Here is a 4289-nt window from a genome sequence, read left to right as displayed (position 1 = left end):
CCCAGGCAAAATCCTTCAGACCCATAAGCCTCACATCTTTCCTGTTAAAAACAATGGAGAGGCTTGGAGATCTGGAAATACGTAGCCAGGTATCGCTATCCAAATTCCTGCACCCAAATCAGCATGCCTACAGCCCAGGCAAGTCAACGGATTCATCACTCCACAACGTTGTGTCTCGCATTGGCGACTCCCTGAAGTTAAAACAGTCAACCCTTGGTGCATTTATTGACATCGAAGGCGCTTTTGACAAAACAAACTTCACGAGCATTACCAGAGCACTCGTTACATGTGGAGTATCATCAACCCTGATAGGGTGGATAAACAACATGCTAAAACAACGAGCTATACAGTTCACTGTTAATTCCACGACACGGGGCATTGTCAGCAGAGGCTGCCCGCAAGGTGGTGTCTTATCGCCGCTACTGTGGAACCTCGTAGTTAACGAGCTCATCACAGAACTCAACGCTGGCAACCTCTACACAGTGGGTTATGCGGACGACATAGCTATCTTGATATCGGGAAGCTTTGAAAGTACCCTATGCGATCTCATGGGAAGGGCTTTCAAAGTAATTGAGAGATGGTGCAACAAGCACGAGCTATCTGTCAACCCATCAAAAACAGAGCTAATACTCTTTACAAACCGGAGGGTTCTGGGACCACACAGGCTTCCAAAACTCTTCAACACACAACTCAAACTCAAAAATGAAATAAAGTACTTGGGTGTGATTCTGGACAGTAAACTGCTCTGGAACAAACACCTAGAACACAAACTGAGCAAAGCAACGATCGCCTTCTATCAATGCAAAAAGATGCTAGGCGTGAAATGGGGCTTATCGCCTAAAATAACATTATGGCTATACACTGCCATAATCAGGCCAATGCTGGCCTATGGAGCCCTGGTTTGGTGGCCAAGATCTGAACTTCAAATGGCGATCACGAAACTGGGACGCTTCCAAAGGCTTGCCTTGTCCGCTGCTAGCGGTTATATGAGAACAACTCCGACCGCAGCAATGGAGATAGCCCTGCAAATCTTGCCTCTAGACCTACACATACAGCAGGAGGCGGCACTTGCGGCCATCAGGCTTATGGTATTGGACCTATGGGGAAAAAACCACTACAGTTCACACACAGTGATTCTCAACAGGGCAATAGAGTACCAACCTCTTATAGCTGCGCCATGTGACAGAATCACTAATCAATTAATATTCAACAAGAAATATCTTATACAACTGAGAGAAGAGGAGCAAGATCAGTCGCCCCTGAATGAGCTACGTATATACACTGATGGTTTAAAAACAGGGTGTGGCTCAGGCGCTGGTATTTTCTCCTTTGATCTCAACATCAACATACACCTACCTCTGGGCACACAAAGCACAATCTTCCAATGTGAATGTGTCGCTCTAACCGAAGCAGCCAGAGCCGTACAGCGGATGGGAGTCAACGACTTTTACATTAAGCTCATATCGGACAGTGCATCCGTGCTGATGGCGCTCGGTAACGAAAACACAAACAGCAAACTAATACTGGAGTGTCACGAAGCACTGGAGGCAATAGCTCTAACAAATAGAGTTACCTTACAGTGGATTAAGGGACACAGTGGCTCTCTCGGCAACGATGCAGCCGACGAGCTTGCGAGAAGAGGCTCTGGTATGATACCTGCTGGCCCGCATCCGCTCCTCCCCTTGCCCTTCTCGCTAGTTCGAACCTGGATTCGCCAGAGATCCACTGTACTCCAGAATCAACGATGGTCGCGAAGTGTAGATTGCAAACAGTCCAAAATGGCTCTGCCGGCTGTGAACCCGCAACTTACTAAGCGACTTCTAAACCTGAACAGAACCAATCTAAAAACAATCTTAGGGACAATCACGGGCCATTGTCTCCTTAACAAACATCTTTTCGTCCTAGGCGCAACAGACAGCCCCTTGTGCAGAGGCTGTTTCAGCGCAGAGGAATCAGTCACCCACGTAGTCCTGGAATGCGAGGCTGTGGCTAATCAACGTACAAAAATCCTCGGAACAGTGAGGTCGCTCCGCGAAGCCTGTGAAGTGCCCGGGAGACTTCTGTGCTTCTGGAAGGAGTTGGGCTGGCTAAATTAGCCAGGGCTTCTACGCACAACGGACCGACTACGTGTCTAAGTGCGGAAATTGAGTCCACCTACCTAAACCTAAACCTAGGTAAGTCATGTGCATACATTAAAATTCATATGACAATTGTACAATAATACAGCGAAAGGAATTTGAATTTAACGTACATTCAAAACTATTTTCACTTTACTATTATTTTTTCTCACAACCCTATAAAGTTTGAAAACCGCTCCAGAGATGGCGCTGTATGTATTTTACATCGCGATGACATTTTCCCAATAAAGAGGCTTAACACACTGTCAAATGTCATCATATGATAACTTTGCGCAGAGGCAATATCGTAACCAATGAGGTTTATCCGAGGTGCGATTATTGCTAGTTGAAAACTTTACCAATACCCCGCCATGTGGACGTGAAACACCGTCCACTACGGCAATTTTTGAACGACCGTTAAGGTCTAATAATTACACAAGAACAGAGAATTATTAATTAATGTGGTAACTGGAAATATTTAATAGTCGAAATTGGAATAATTTACAGTTGTAACCAGTATTCACCAGTCCGTCCATCCATGGTATTTTGTGCTGAACTGCTAGTGCTGGCTGTTAACTATCAGAATCAAACAAAACGTGCCTTCGGTTTGACGTTAGTTTTTTTTGGTTTTAGGTAGTCATGGAGAATTTTCATACAAATATTAAAGCTGTCATTGTTTTTCCTCAGTGAATACAAATCGTCCGGACATCGTGATAAAATCGGGCGAATTTCGGGAGATCAGTTAAATGATTTTACGTTGCTTCAATATTAATTAATTCCTGAATTGAACGACCGTTATCTGACGTTTATTGCAAACAATGATTCGGAAAGAGTGTTTTCATTTACCATAATTACACCAAATACATCAAGTTCCTATAAAAATAAACAATTTATACATCTCGTTGGGAATCGCGTAAACATTTAATAAATTCATAACTATTGTGAGTAGTTTAATTACATTCATTATAAGACATCATAAAGGCACAATATTATATGCTTGAACTAATTAATTTATCCAACTAAGACGGTGAATTTCACGAAGAGGAGAAACGCAGGGACTAGATCATATTGTAAATAAATCTTCAAATCCTTGTGTAATATTAATATTATCACGAAATACAAACTTTAAATTAGTTTCGCTTTCAGCGTTAATTATATTACATATAAAACCTAAAAATAGATGTGTAATTATGTTCAGGCTTTCTTAGAATACACAGATACAAAGTAGCTAATAAATTTCAGTAAATTTTTGTCTGACGTCACTCGCGAATGGGTATCTAGCCTAGCCACCTACGGAACGCAGTGGTCGTACTTTCTTAGAAATACAGAAGAGTTACAGAAATTTTGGAAAAGATCCATCCATTTAGTCTTTACATAATAACCAGAACACATTGATACCCTTGAATTATAAGTTACAATAAATAGTTTTAACAAGTTTTTTAACCATATAAATATTGTTTGTCGAGCAGTAATAAATATTTCAAACTCGGTATTTGTTCTCTGAAAGGATAAATTAATATCGTCAATCAACTTAGGCTGAATTTAATTAGGCGCCTTCAATATTGTAAAGGGCATTTTATTGAGGCTTGTTAAACAAAGATCAAATAATCAAAATTAAATTTGAACCTTCTTACAACAATGTGATCCCTACGGCTATATTTTAGACTACAGAGTGAGGAATTTGTCGTTGTTCAAAGATAAATAACAAAAAAGCTAAAAAGGACTTACATCTTACATTGTTTTGATGTGAAAATCGATTAATATCTTACTTCTAACTTAGACATTAAAAACCTGGAGTTAAGACATAACGTTTCAAGAGATCTTTCTAGAACGTTGGAGAAAATAGTTTCAGAGATAAAATCTACATGTATGCTTCGTTGCTGACCACGACGCTCAGACATGACCTGCCGATTACAGACATATTATAGGACACATTATATTTTACTGTCTTTTCAACCAAGAAAGCACATTTCGTTTGTCTTTCCTTAAAAATGAAATGCATTTTATTTGATTAATTGGTGTTTCCTATTATTGTTGTAAATCCTGGGACTATAGTTCTTCAAGGGCCTTAGGTCATACGCTTAACTAACTAATTCACAGCGGCACTCAGTCTTATTTATGTATTTATTGAATAAATTGTCTTCGTCTTTTGTGGAATCAGCCATCAGTAAA

At 40.4% G+C, this 4289-nt stretch overlaps 1 long non-coding RNA gene and 1 other non-coding gene across 2 annotated transcripts; both read left to right on the top strand.

Annotated features, from left to right (window-relative positions):
- Positions 1 to 2036: 2036 nt before the first annotated feature.
- On the top strand, positions 2037 to 3058 carry LOC123720852. Its single transcript, XR_006756097.1, has 3 exons — positions 2037 to 2174; positions 2625 to 2729; positions 2805 to 3058. It is a non-coding gene; the product is annotated as an uncharacterized LOC123720852 (long non-coding RNA).
- Positions 2403 to 2541, top strand: LOC123706584. The gene has a single exon (XR_006753412.1). It is a non-coding gene; the product is annotated as a U4 spliceosomal RNA (small nuclear RNA).
- Positions 3059 to 4289: the final 1231 nt, after the last annotated feature.

The sequence above is a fragment of the Pieris brassicae genome, chromosome 2, assembly GCF_905147105.1.
Source record: "Pieris brassicae chromosome 2, ilPieBrab1.1, whole genome shotgun sequence".
NCBI lineage: Eukaryota > Metazoa > Arthropoda > Insecta > Lepidoptera > Pieridae > Pieris > Pieris brassicae.
The sequence above is the reverse complement of the archived record's forward strand: the minus strand, read 5'-3'. Positions and strand labels throughout refer to the sequence as shown.